Source organism: Indicator indicator, chromosome 6 (genome assembly GCF_027791375.1).
Source record: "Indicator indicator isolate 239-I01 chromosome 6, UM_Iind_1.1, whole genome shotgun sequence".
NCBI classification, from domain to species: domain Eukaryota; kingdom Metazoa; phylum Chordata; class Aves; order Piciformes; family Indicatoridae; genus Indicator; species Indicator indicator.
In genome coordinates, this window is record NC_072015.1 from 16302604 (window position 1) to 16317686 (window position 15083).

The following is a 15083-nucleotide window of genomic DNA, read 5'->3' on the forward strand; positions in this document are numbered from 1 at the left end:
CTGATCCTTCCACACACTGACTGGTTTTTCTCTGTGTGTGCTTAGGATCCTGAACGCCCATTACTCAGAGCAACTCTAGGGCTTCTCTGCACTCTAGTTTTCTGCAGTGATCCCAGCCACAGCCCAGACATACCACACCGGAGCTCCTATCACATCTGGCCAGACAGCTCTGCTCCTTTCTGAGCCCCCCCAAACACCAGATGCCTGCACTGATAAAGGAGGATGACCGTTCCAAGTGTTTTCAGCTACTGTCTTTATGCTATCCATTAGGATGTTTTGAAGGACTGGAAAAGTCATGCAATGCATGGACTCTGTTTTCCAGCAGAGCTGGAGAGCATGGGGCAAGGGAACTCCTGCCCAGCCTCCCTCAGACGTCCTTGCACTAGGAAGTGGTCCTAACACCACCAAAAAAGTTTTAAGTGTGCAAAGCCACAAATCTTCAACTGCATCATCAACCCTAGTGTTTCCTTGTCCCATTTGTTTTCTGTACTAGACAGATCTTGTTTATTTGCAAAAGGTGACCCCAGGGAGTACATGTTGACCTCCTAAGGAGACACCAGTGTCCTCTATCCTACTATGTGGCTCTCTGTGCCCAACCATCTGATGCTGGTCACTAGGGGCCACTCTCTAAGCTGCTAAGAGCAGCCAGCAGCTGTGACTTGTCATTGTCTTCCCCTCCTGCTCCTGCCCTGCTGCCTTGCATGTTTGAGCTTAGCAGGAAACCAGAGGGGAGAGCTGGGAGGGAGATAGAGACAACTGTCAGGGATAAGCAGCAAGGCTGGTACCAGCTGGGAGAAACGAGAGGAGCTAAGGCTTGGAAAGGAAGAAGAAAAACATGCTGCTGCAAGTCCTTCCCCCATGGAGTCTGAAGAAAAGAAAGCTGATTGCTGACAAGGAATATTATTAGGCCCTCCCTCACTCTTATGAGCCCATCCTTGTGGAAAACTGCCTCTTGGGTCCTGACATGGGAGCTGGGGCAGAGCAGAGACCTGGACCAGGGCATGGGAGTAGAGAGACCTCCAGCTTGCTTGAACACAAACAGGGCACAGGCTTCATAGCATCACTCCACAGTTCCTCAGTGAGGGAGGATATGTAAGGGAGAGAAGTAACAAAAGAGGAGGAGACATTGGGGAAGGCTAAGAGAGCAAGTGAAGCCAAGATGGACCCATGCTCCCAGAGGATCCCAGCAGACAATTCTGAGACACTCTCCTTAATATAGCACCATCTGCCCAGCTATTTTCTCCTCTGGCTCGCACACAGTGATCTCCACATTACAATCGGTGCGGCTGGCATGCTTGAGCTAGCTGCAGCCAAGCGAGGTCAGGCAGGGAGCAATCACAGCAGAGGCACAGCAGCAGTGAGGACTTCAGCCCTGGCTTGCAGAGGCAGCCAGTTCTCCAGGTCCCAGAACTGTTGTGGGGTTTTTTATGTTTTTGGTTTCTTTTGCTGAAGGCCATGATTCTCTCTTTCCTGCTTTGACCTGCACTGACTTGATCAGCCAGCATGTGCTGCCTTGAACCCATTTCAGAGCACTCTGGTCCCTGGAGAGCCTGGCTTGGTGCAGCAGAAGCTGGTACATTGGATGAAGAGGAACAGGTCTACTTGGACAATGGACTGAGAAACAGTTTGGCAGATCTCCTGATTTTGTCACAAAGTCATGTTAGTCCACATTTTTTTCATCACAGCTCAGAGATAAAAAGCTTCATCCTTCTGCACAAACACCACCTTGCAATGGAAGCCAGCATGAAGAACATCACATTTGTGCTTTGCTGTTTGTTTATTTCTCTGAGACTTGCAGTTGTGAAGGTAAATTAATTTTTCTCCAATTCAGGATGGTAGTAGAAGAAATATTACAAGACAGTGCATGACTTGAGGGTTGTGCTTGCCTACATCTTCGTCTTTTCTTTCTTTTTTTTTTTTTAAACTATTCAGACTTTGTGCTCTCCCATGCCAAACCAGGGTTTCACCTATTACTATGCTTACCTGCATCTCACAAAGTTTGAGCTGCCATGAAAATAATTGCAACTATTTATACAACTGAACAAAAGCCTTCTTTTGCTTTTCCCTCAAATGGGTGTGACACAGGGACAGCCTGGACAAAGTTTACGAAACATTTTGTACTGCATGCTGATTGCTTCATCTTTTAGAACGAGTCAGGGCTCTGGAGAAGAGAGGGAATTTGCCAGAGAAGTTCCAGCAAGGACCAGCGATTCTCCTGGCATGGAGAAATCCTGTGCTTTCCCTTCAAAGGCAGAATCATGTCCATGTCCATATACTGAAACAAAACCCAAGGATAAATTTCATCTCAAAGTAATTCTATAGCACAAATCAAGATTTATTGACATTCTCGTGCCTACCATAGCTGCACAAATGCTGCAGTACAGCACAAGTGGGGCCTGTTTGCTAATGGTGAAGTAGCTAAGAGCAGATCTTGGATTACTGTGGTCTATAGTAATGTCTCACTTGCCATAAAAAGAAAAGAACATTGTGCTCTCTTTCCCAACACTGTTTCACCCTAGCTCATCAGTTGCCCAGCAATCACTCTCTTCTCCCAACACTTGCATGGCAGAAAGAGCAGGTTTTATCCTCAGAGAAGTTCTGCTGTACTAACTAAAGAACAATAAGCAGGAAGAAACAGCTGGGTGCAAGGGGAAGAGGAGGTTTTGACAACAGGGAGGGGGGGAATAAATAAAAGCACATTACTATGGAAGTTTCCAGGTTAACCATCCTGTCCTTTCTGACACCTTCAGCTGAAACAGGGAGAAGGAGAAAATCTGATGGAGGGAGCAGACTCCTCTTTCCTCAGACAAATTTCATCTCTCCCTACACACTCAAAGATGCTGTGGAGTTACTGCTCTGTTTCAGCAGCAGCCTTTCAAGGCACATATATTATGTTCTCATGCTGCAAAAGAGTCATTCCACAAACTGCCTCAAGTTTGCAGTCATTTTGCAAAATGCCAGGAGATACTAGATATACTCATGAAATCCTGACTCTCTGCCTAGTGCTAACTCACTAACCCCAAGCGAGATGCAAAACTCTTCCAATGTTCATTTCTACAACCAGACAAAGTTTTGTAATCCTAGACCCACTCAGCAACACCCAGCTCTTTGCAGAGCTCACTAGTATTTTCACAACTGAGCATGGTAACATCAGCCATTACTTTCAGTCTTGCCTATAACATCTGCCTTTGGCCTGCCACAACTCCGTCACTCAAGCTGGCCTTCCCCAAACAAGCATTGCTCAACTAGGTGAATCAATCATGAAAGTTTCCTTCCAATAACCACAAGAAAACTGAAGAAATGGCCACAGAGAGAGGGTACTTTGAGCAGCCCAAGAACAAAGAATTAGAAGCTGAGAGAAATACATCAGTTCCCAGATTCAGAATGGAGATACTTCCACATTGGCACACATTCTGCAGGGGAGGATCAGGGTCATACACCAAATGTCAGTCAACACTGCAACACCGTTAGGAAAAGGCAAACAATGTGCTGGGTATATAAACAGGGGAAAAGCCCTTGGGACAAGTGGAGTAATCCTTCCACCCAGCAACATCCAGGCTGGAGCTAGATTACTCTCCTATTTTGGACGCAACACTGCAACACCAACTAACTGGAAAAAGTCCATAAGAGAAGTGTGAAAGACACCAGAGGTCTAGAAAACATCATTAGTGATGAAGGATGTCTATGTTTAGCTCATACCAGGGCTAAACTACAGCAATTGCTCTATCACCCAATGGCCCCTCACCAGCAGAGAGGATCAGGAAAAAGAGGGAAGACCCACAGGTTGCAACGAAAATTGATTTAATGGAACAGCCAAACTAATACCAATATAAAGTATATAAAGTTATACTCAGCCCAGTGAACATACAGCTGGCACAACAAACAGGAAAGCAATCCTTGGGAGAACAATGATGAGTGAGCTTCTCCAGGGATGAGGAGAAGGAAGGGCAGGAAAAGGAAGAGCCTCCATCCTTAGCAAACTTTTCCCTTTATACTGAGTATGACATTTCTGGGATAGAAGATACCTTTAGCAACTTGGGTCAGGTGCCTGGGCTGACTCCAAACTGCTAATAGCCTGCAGACCATGGCTGGCCTGAGATTCTGTCCTAGCAAAACCAGAACAATGACCAGAAGAATCACACCTGTCTAAGAACATCCAAGTCAATACAAAATTGGTGGAAGTACAGTCACCCACAGAATAATCTCTTCTTGCTAGCTGCAGTGCACTAAGATGCTGAGGGTGCCAATGTTCACACAAGTAGTGTGACCACAATGCCAGGCAGCTGGCAAATGTCTCCAACTTCCCATCGCTTGGTGAAAATATTTTTTCTTAATGTTTACTTATATTTTCATGCTCACTTTCTGCCTACATGTCAGCAGCAAGAAAAGGCTTTCCCTAAGGAAGGAATATTTTACACTGAGAGTGTGAAACACTGGCCCAGGTTGCCCAGAGAGGTAGTAGGTGCCCCAACCCTAGAAACATTCCAGGTCAGGTTGTCTGGGGCTCTCAGCAATCTGCTTTAGTTGCAGATATCCCTGCAACCTTTATAGATTTCTTCCAACCCAAACTATTCTATGATTCTACCTGGCTGACAGTGCTGCATTGCTGGATGCCTGAGGGACACATGGGAGCTGTAGCAAGGGTCTGGCTACAAAACCCCACCAGCCAATTTAGATGAATGCTTCAGTGGTGAGGCCTCATCCCAGCACCGTGCTGCCCCAGCTGTGCTGACAGGAGAGCCTGGGCTGGGAAGGATAAAGTTAACTCCACTCCTTCAGCACAGCCTGTGGGGTAAAGTGATTGTAATGCAGACACATCCCACATTTCTCAGCCTGACGGTCAGCCTCAGGACTCTGCACTGATACCTCCCTAGAGAACTCTGAAAAAATAACTGATTCCATAAAAGCAGCCTATCAGCCTTAACTTCCCAAAGGCTTTTTCCTCTAGTTTCTGCTGGAAAATCAAAAGGCTCTCCCTCATCCCCAGCTACCACAACAGTCAGGACCCACAGCTGCCTAGGTGAAGCTGTGGATTTACAGCACTGGCTTTTGCAGAGTATAATGCTGAGCCTCAAGGATCAAGGGTTATGACATTTTTATGACCTCTTTTCTCCTCCACCACTCCACAATATGAATACTAAGCAACCATAAGGAAAAACATCTGGTTTCACTTTTCTCCTCCACTGTTCCCATCCGACAAAACCTTCAAAACTTGCCAGTGCTCTAGTGAGCCTTGTGCGCCAACACCCTGCAAGGAGCCAGGGCTTTTTGGTGTCATTGCAAGTGAGAGTAAACTTCCCTGGAAGGACCAATTCCATTGTTGCTAGAAGGCAAGGCTGTCCAGATCTCATCCCGTTGGTGGGTGCACTGGCAGCTTTTCTCTGTTGCTAGAGCAGGCTGAAGGGTTGCTGCAAGTCTGACCCTCCTTCCAGAGGGAAACATGGGCCACTGCTTCTGTGTTCAGGTCTGATCTACACCAGAAAATAGAGAAAAAATCAATAATCTGTGTGGAGGCCCCCAACTTTCAGGAGCTACCTCCACAGATCCTTGTTCCAGGCTGGACGTATACTACCAACCAGGAGAAGAAGCATAAAAGATGACAAGCTCCAAAGCCAGTCTGGCAAAGGTGAGCAAGTGACTGTTTCCCTAGACAGACACCAAGAAACAAGGCATAATGTTAGTTAGACATTAGGAAGAAACTCTTCACCACAAGGGTGGTGACGCACTGAAACAGGTTGCCCAGAGAAGTTCTGGAGGCTCCAAGCCCAGAATTGTTCAAAGCCAGGTTAGATGGAGCCTTGAGCAACCTAATTTAGTAGGTGGCATTCCTGCCCATGATAGGACAGTGGGAACTAGATGATCTCTTAGGCCCCTTCCAACTCAAACCATTCCATGATTCTGTGATAATCAGTTCCTTCAGATTATCTTTTATATCTGAGGAAGTACAAACTATTTCCAGGCATCTGAGAGCATTTCTCCCTTATCTATAGAGAAGGTGGCACCTATGCAACAGTGTAGCAATTCTGGAAAACCTCCTGAAATAATCTCCCTCTTGGATCTCCCATCTTCAAACCCTTAGAGGAAGCCAGGTGGACTATTTGGACGCATTTCACAAGACAGGGACAACTGCTGAGTGCTGGTCCCAGGGATATACTGTTGAGTACATCTGACATGGAGGCCATGAACCCTGAGGGTGCTTCACAGGGATGAGGTCCCAAGGCTGTGTGGCAATGAGGATCGTATGTCAGGCATCAGAAAGAAACCATAACTGTGAAGCACCCAAAAAATGAAACTGTCTTCCAAGAAAGGTCTCTGAAGGGCAGGAACCAAAAGTGCTCATGGAGAAGGTTACTGACTGTCAAAAACACAAAGAAAAGGCCTGTTTTGTGCTGTGGGCTGACAGAGAAGACCCAGGGTATTGTTTTCCAGTTTCTTTCTCTTTTTTTGACTGCCCTTCTTGACTATGCCAGTAAAAAAAAAAAAAAAAAACCCACACCACTCCCTCCTGTTATTCTTATTCTTTGTTTACTTAACTTTTTTTTTTTTTTTCCTCATAGCAACTGCATAAAGCTAAAGCCATCTGATATTTCCAAGTAACCAAGACCATTATTGACTGAAGGCACTGGCATGGATCCTAATTGCTGCTGGTCTCATACTCCACACAAACGTTGCAACCAGCTGTAAATATCTCTATACAGTACTTCACTCATGTCAAGCTGACCCAAGTCCCCTAGGATACAAATAAAAGTTCATCAGCACACTGCCAGAGAAAATAGGTGAGCTAGGTGTGCTTTGTAAGGACAAACAACAAGAGAGGAAACAGGATAGAAATATATTTTACACCCTTTTCTGAGGTATGCAAAGAGTGAAGGAGTGCAGGGTTAAAGGAGTTAGTGGTCACCAGTATTGCCAGATCAAGAAATGGGATGAAGAGACCTTACAGCTAAGTGGCACAAGGACAGTGAGGACTTTCTGGATCATGTCCCAATGCCTGGAGAATATTTGAGAAGGAGGTTAGAGCATTCTCCTTCCTATGTTACCCTTTCAAACCTTTGTTCCAGGAATGCTGCTGTTCTGACTTTATCTGATTTCTTCATCCTGTTTCCCTCTGTTCATACAAAGGGCCTGTTTCATGCAAACCTTTGTTTAAGGGTAGAGAGCATCATAACATCCAGGTAACAACACTGCATTTTGTGGGAGGCAAAGCCAGCATAAGATTTCCCCTAAGAAGGAGGAGAAATCTGGGCTTTGAGCCTCTCCATGAGTCACAGAAAGGAGGAAAGGGCAGCACAGCAAAACAAGTGACAAAGTACAATATATGGTGCTTTTGGTTTTAACCTGCTTCACTGCTGCAACCAGAGGAATGCCAAGAAAAAAAAAATCCTGGTGCAAGAACCAGGCTATTTCACAACAACAGAAAAAAAAGAAAAAGATAGTCCCTAAAATATCTTTTGGGGACTTTTTTCTTTCCAAATTAAAGATGAGGGGGGAAGGGACATCTAATTTCTTCCCAGCTCCCCAGAGATTTAGGCACTTCTAATACTCCATCATCTTTTATTGCTCTTTTTCTTCAAATCCTGCCCATCCCCTCTGTGATTTCACACTGCCCTTCTGCTCTCCTTCCCATCTATCACACACTATCTCCCTTTTCCTCTCGCTTCCTCCTCTTCTGTGATCAGCTTGTGCATTCCAGCTTCTCTCTCGATCATCCCGAAGTTTGCTGGAACATCAACATTCCTCCCATGCCTCCAGCCCTTCATCCCACGTGGCTATCTGTGCCCTGCCAAGGGGCTCCCCTCTTGATGGCAGGACTGCAGGAGCCTAAACTTGCTGCTTTTTGTGGCCAAAGAGATGGAACTTTGGCGAGGGACTTCAGCCTAGCTGGGGGAGGCAAAGAAAGCACAGTGTGAAAGTCCACTGCTACCAGGAGATGGAAATCAGTACAGCTGGTACTGTGTGTTCAGCTCCCAGCCAAAGTCCTTTTTCTCAAGGTTGTGCTGACAGACTACAAAAACAACCGCTGAAAGCGCAGCATGAAAGCGAATGATGGGGAACTTGTCCCAGAAGAAAGAATGCACAGAGAGAAAGGTCTGACCTGTTTTGTTTAGATGTCAAGCCCTTGGCATGGACTTTTCTGAATGGAGAATGAAAGGTGTTCACCCGATCCACACCTAACACTTTTTGATGCCTGTGTGTCTTTCACCCAACCTTTCCACATAAGTGCTCTCTTTAAGACTCAGTCCTTCAAGAGTGACATTCCAGAAGGACACCCCAAATCCTCCCATCTGCTCCAAGACAAGAGATTTGCTGCAAATGAAGACGTGGCAAGCAAATTTTTACCAGGATCAAATATTTGCCACCGTTCTGGGTGGCTGCTATGCCACACTACATTCTTCCTGGCACACTAGAGTGGATAAATATTCCCAGAAAAGTAAGTAGATTTCTGCCATTACAAGCAGCTGACAAACACTTCAGGCCACTGAACCCTGGGTCTTCATTTCTTCTTGTCAAGTTGGAGGCCCTACCCTGAGTAGGAATATGCACACAGCTGGCTGCTTATGTGATGAAAGAGCTAGAGAGTCAGATAAATAATAGTTGTTAGAAAGCTATAGTCACCCAGCACAGTGAAACCTGTCTTAAGGGCTGCAGACACATGCCCTGTGCTAACTAGCCAACTCTTAAGATCTCTCAAGATTTCCACTGCCATTTCATTTAATCTCTTGCTCAAGTGCCACGTCTACCAGGCAAACGAATTCCCTCTGTTCCCATCTGCCAAGTTTCACTCCAGCATGTCAAAACCACGGCCTTACACTGCAGCATTCCTTTCCAAGTGAACTATTTCCCCCCCTCCCTCCCTCGGGTCCTGCTGATGGCAGCTCAAGGTTGTATAACTGTGAGCTCCCTCCTTGATAATAGTGAGAACCAGGATTTCCTGGTATGGCAGAAGCAGGTTTGCCTGTGTGAAAGGGGTGGGACAGGGGGAGAAGCAGCCATCGGGTGCTGCAGCTCTGCCTTGTGTCTGTGCACCTTGACATCCTGCCAGGCTATAATAGGAGAGACCTGCAGGGAGCAACATATGTCAAAGTTGGTAATTTTCCTTCCTGCTTTCACTCCTCAAAACTGCCTCAACTGGATCATTGCCCACCCAGTTCCTTCTTTGGATGGCCAACAGAGCATGCACAGCACAGGAGAAGCTGCCAGCTCCTCTGGAAAATGTACAGACCGAAAGATCACCTGTGAGCATGCAGCCCTGGTGTGAGCTGTTCTGCACGTCTGCAGCCTGACAATGCTGCAGTGGCTTGGGGAGGCAGCAGCAGCTGACTGCAGCACCGACCAGCCGCTTGCAATCCATTGCCTGAGGCACCTCTAAAATCATGCTCCCTGCAGCAGGGAGACCTTGCAGAAGCCTCCCAAACTTCCTCTCATTTTTAAGCTGAACTATGCTAATAATATCTCCTCTCCCCTTCTTTCCCTCAGCAATTTCCAGCTTCTCTGGACAACCACATTGTCAGTACCCCTTCTGCTCTGCTCTGCTGAGACCCCATCTGCAGTGATGGGTCCAGCTCTGGAGTCCCCAGCACAGGAGAGACACAGACCTATTGGAGCAGCTCCAGAGGAGGACACAACAATGATCCAAGGGCTGGAACCCATCTGCTGCGAGGACAGGCTGAGAGAGTGGGGGTTGTTCACCCTGGAGAAGAGATGGGTCTGTGGCCTTTCAGTACTTAAAGGGGGCCTACAGAGAAGATAGGCCTATTGTCACAGGACAAGGGGTGATAGATTTAAAATAAAATAGGGAGATTTAGATATCAGAAAGAAAGTTTTTATGCTGAGAGTGGTGACACTGGCACAGGATGCCAAGATTGATCGTAGATGCCCCATCCCTATAAACATTCCAGTTCAGGCTGTTTGGGGCTATGAGCAACCTGCTCTAGTTGCAGATGTCCATGCTGGCTGCAGAGGGTTTGGATTAGATGATTTCTGTTATCCCTTCCTACCCAAACCATCCTGTGACTCTATGACTCCATCTCTGGAAAGAGCTTCCCTGGACCTTTTGCAGCTGGATCAGAGACAGATGCAGGAAACACTGAACACTACCTTGCACCATCTTCATTCAGGCTTCCTTACACCAAGACCACCTGAGCAGCTCCTTTGACAGTAGCAGGAAAGATCGGGTACTCACACCAACTAATTCAGCTGATGTATTTTAAAGGCTGTGTCAAGACATGCACAGCATGAATGATGAAGCACAAACCCACTGAGATCTAGAAGTCACTTTATGCATCTGCCTGCTTCTCAGTTGTCTCTGTGAGTGACTCAGAAAACTCAGACTCAGCTCCTGCCGTCTGTTAAGTGAGACACTGCAGGGACCGGGTGTTACAATGCATTGTGTAACAAAATTGCCTTTGATTGAGCGTATTTTGTCCTGTTGCCATCACTCACAGCAACTGGAGTGAGGCTTCAGGGCTCCTTTTCTCGTTGGGGCTGTAATGACTCACTGGAGTGGATGAGCAGGCTGGGATTATAGGGACTTTATAGGGACCGACCCTCTGCAAATACTCCAGCTCTGAGCCACAGGCTGGGATTATAGGACCATGTTTAGGATTACAGACAAGCACTCTTCCAGAATCGGGCTTCTGTCCTGCCCCTGACAGTATCTTTGCTATCAGAGGTTTTTCATGCTCTTAGATGAGACAAGAAGGATGGAAATTCAGGGAAGCCCCAGACCTTCCAGTTGACTGATCACAGGTACTTATCAATCAGCTTGGTCAGTGACACCCAGGCACAGAAAAATGAGATGACATAAATCCTTGTGACAGGAAATCTCTTCATAGCAAAACAAATGCATGTTGACGGTTGAAGTAGATGAATGTTTTGCAGGATGCCTGACACTTCTGTATGGGCCCTCCTGACATCAGAGATAGTGGGAGCAGAGCTGATTTCCTCCTCCTGTTAGGGCTGCTTCACTCACCTCTCACAAAATCCATGGCTGAACAGTGTCTGGCATTTTGGAGGAACATCTGCAGGAGGAGCCCTTAAGGGATGTATACCCAAGTCTTGGGAAACACCTCCCTGGGTGCTTCAGCATGTTGCCTGATGAAAGACCTGATCTGGTTTTATGGGAAAGGACACAGCCAAACATAAGCATCAGCATTTGAAAAGTGACTCAGAGTCAGCTACACACTTCAATGAAATGCATTAAAAAAAAAAATAAAATGGAAGAGCTGACATCAAAGTGAGCAACAGAGGAGTCAGAAACTGATGAATTTCACACTTGGTTGATTGTTTCAATTAATTACACAGAAGGAGCTGTGGATACTAACCTGCTCCCCCCTGCTCAACAGTTAGTGAGGCCACAGGGATCAGACATTGCAGAGGATCCAGTTGCACCATACTGTTCCACATCTTGCTCAAACTCCTCAGGTGAGTGTCTGGGTTTGGTTTCTGTGGCACTGATCATTCATCTGCTCAACTCTGTCAGGTACAGGCATGTTTGTGCCTGCTACCAGCCTGCTACCAGCCTGCTGCATTTGCCTCCCAGTGGGAGGAAGTGGGGAGGAAGCAGGGAAATGATTTGGTTTGTATTTCACCGCTTCCTGCATGATCCAGGCTGCTGGGCACATCCCATGTCTCCTCAGCCCCTCTCTCCTGGGCCCAGGGTGATGGGAAGCGGGAGGGAGTGTTTACACGGCTCGCTGGTCGCTCTGCAGTCGCTATAGCAACCCCCGAGGGTCAGTTTATAGTAGGAGAGGAAGTTCAGCTTTCAGGGAGTTCAGCTTTCCAACAGCAGCATCAAGCATGGCTAAAAAACAAAAGGCCAGGCAGTGGGAGGAAACACATTTAAAGCAGCTTCCGATGTGCAAAACCACCCAAGTTTTCTCAGTCACTAAGAGATGCTGCACTCTTTGACCCTTGCTCAAAGGGAAAGCAGCTTTGCAAAAGGGACCCAGCAGTTCTGGAGGACAACAAGATGACCATGAGCCAGCAATGGCCAAGAAGGCCAATAGTGTCCCCCCTCTGCTCTGCCCTACTGAGGCCACATCTGGATTGCTGTGTTTCAACTTTGGGCTCCCCAGTTCAAGAGAGAGAGGGAACTACTGGAGAGAGTCTGTGAAGGTGCTGAGGACCTGGAACATCTCTTTAATGAGGAAAGTGTGAGAGACCTGGGGCTGTTTAGCCTGGAAAAGAGCAGACTGAGAGGGGATCTTCTCGATGCAGATCAATAGCTAAAGGATGGAGGGCAAGAGGATGGGGCCACACTCTTTTCAGTGGTGCCCAGTGCCAGCACAAGCAGACCACACAGAGAGGAAGGAGTGTGCCATAGCTGAGGCCTCCAAAATAGCGATGAAAGGAGGGGTAAGATGATGAAAATGAGTATGGGTGCTTCAGGGGAAGCAGCTGTGAAGGCTGTGGAAATGAGAAAGGTAGCTTTGTGAGGTGAAAGAATTCATCTGGCCCTACGAAGATGTTAGATCCACTTAAGAAACAGATACATTGAAGATACAATTCATCTCATCTCGAAGCAGAGGTCAGGTACCTCGAGGAGACCTATGGCAACGATGTCAGAAGACATCCTCGCACGTAGGTCATATTTGAGTGAATGAATCCTTTATGCATAATAATCCTCTGCTCTTGGGTGGTAAATGGAAGGGCAGAGTTTTGGGCTGAGGGCTGTGTGTGTGTTTGAGGGCGATCTCCTGGGAGATTTTCCTCAGGCTGGGGTGTTGCCCAAGGAAACATGAGTAGGCTTCAACGCTGCTTCACTCCTGAAGTCATCAGCAGGGAGGATTTTCCCAAGGAGGCTCCACAGGTGGGTTTCCCTTTTGCTGGGAACACCCATCTTGCAGGTTTAACCCCACAGGTTTTGAGCAGAGGATTCATATAGGACCAGCAAGTAAATACTATGTTCAGGAATGACAAGTGTTCATTCTGCAGAGTTCACCGAAAGAATTGGTGGCACAGCCCATGGCTGGCAGGGACCCTCACCTTGCCACTGGCCATGGCACAGCAGATGCCCACAGGATTGCTGTGTGACCATGGCAAGCAGATGCCCACAGGATTGCTGTGTGACCATGGCAAGCAGACTTCAGCACCTCTCAAACAGGCTGTGGTTCAGGTCCTGGCTTGAGAAGCCCTTCTGCCATTTCCCTCTCCTTCCTGCTCTGTGTGTGATGAGTCAAAGCAGCTCCTGATGTTCTCAGTGTCACTCAAGTCCCCCACAGCCTGCTGCTAGCCCTGGTTACAGGACAGACCTGCTTGATCTCCTTATGGTGATTGACAATGGCCCTTCGGATGGGTTAATGTCACTAGGAGTCTTCCTACAGGCTTAATTCATGCCTTAAAGCAGGGTAATGTGCTTCCCACTCCTTTTCCTATGTTGGTGTGCAAAGGAGGAGCTCAGTCCTCTACCCTGGGCTCCATCAGCTCCCTTCTTCTGTCTCGCTGTACAGCCCACATGCAGGACATAGGGATGCTGCAATATCAGCTGAACCAGGTCACCTAACATGGAAAAAACAGCAGGACACCCAGGTGACTGAGACACCAGCAATGCACACTAGTGATGGCTCAAAACCTTGGAATGGCTCTTTGGAAATATTACTTGGGGGTGGGTGGGACAGGGAAGTGGAGGAACTGTCATCAAAATTTCTCTGTTAATACTGTATGAAAGAAAATACCCTGAAATAACATGGTTGGGGTTGGCAGCAGTTGTGAGACGCCTGCCACAGAGGCAAATGTTGATGTGAAGCCCCAAAGCTGGGCAGAAATTTAACTTAGCTCTCCAAAAGCTGCATAAAGGTGTAAAAATGTGAGCTTTGGTACCGGCTCATCATCTGCTTGGAGGTACATGTAACAACACAGTAAATACTGTTTGCATGTATTCATAGATTTAATGGTCAGATTAGTGGGAAAGATGGTTTGAAAAAGGCCTCCTTAGAAACAAGAAATGTTATAAAGCAGGCATCTTCATCTTTGCTGCTATTGCTGCTTTGTATGAACACTTATCTTAGTTAGACCAGAAGTGGCCATCACAGAGAGTGAAAATAACTAGGGAGGAAATAATAAGAAGGATGTTATTTAACATTAAAAATGCTTCTTTATCATCACCTGTGCAGGGCTGTTGCCACTGCACCCACCTCAAAGGACGATTACTGAAACAGGAAGAAAACATTATAGGGAGAGATGGCAAAAATGGTATTGAAAGGCTAGAGAAATATTTCATTTTGCTCTGTCTCATTACTTCTGCTGAGAACCAACCTCACAAGGTGAATTTTGTCACCTCACAGGGTTAAACCAACCCAAAGTACTTAGGGATCAGCACAGAGCCTGGCATGTTTTCCCAGGTAGGTTTGAGAAGGATATTAGCCCTCAGGTATCATAATACAATGCTAGTCACTGCATGATGGTTGGGAAGAAGGTCTCTCTCCAGGCAGCTTAACCCTTAATTGTCTCCTGTGAAGTGTTTTACCTTGGCTCAAAAACCCTGGGCATGCAGCACTGCTGCCTTCATCCAGCATGACATTTCTGCCCTCCCAAAGGCACCCAAAGGGAATAAAATGCCCACACTTTGCCCACATCACAGGGTCCCTTCATTCTGAAAGCCCTGGTGGGGGGCAGGGGGCATATTTCTTTGTTCTGTGAGCTGCTGCTGCCTGGGGGGACACAAACACGTCAGGCCACCCAGTCTGAGCCAGCTTTCTTAAAACAACACACCTGACTGACTAGTCAGATCTGGAAGGCTGGGAAGCCAGCCACCAGCACTCTGGTGGGGGCAGGCAGAGGATGAAGACTTGTGAAAGTGCAGCATCCTTAGCTTGTTCAGCTTAGTGTGAAAAGCAGAGCCTCGAAATAAAGCATGTTTGAGACTGCAAGTAGGAGACAGAGAGAATTTGTGTTAAATGTCTTTGATGCAGGTATCCAGACACTGCTTCCTCGTGATGACAAGGACTAGTGTTTTTTTCTTCTGTTTAACACACCATCAAGAGAAATGGAGTCATGGACCATGACAGATATTTATCTGGACTGCAGCATCACTTGCACTGATAACTAAAAATTCCCGTTCAGCCCAGCCTTCTTTTGACAAA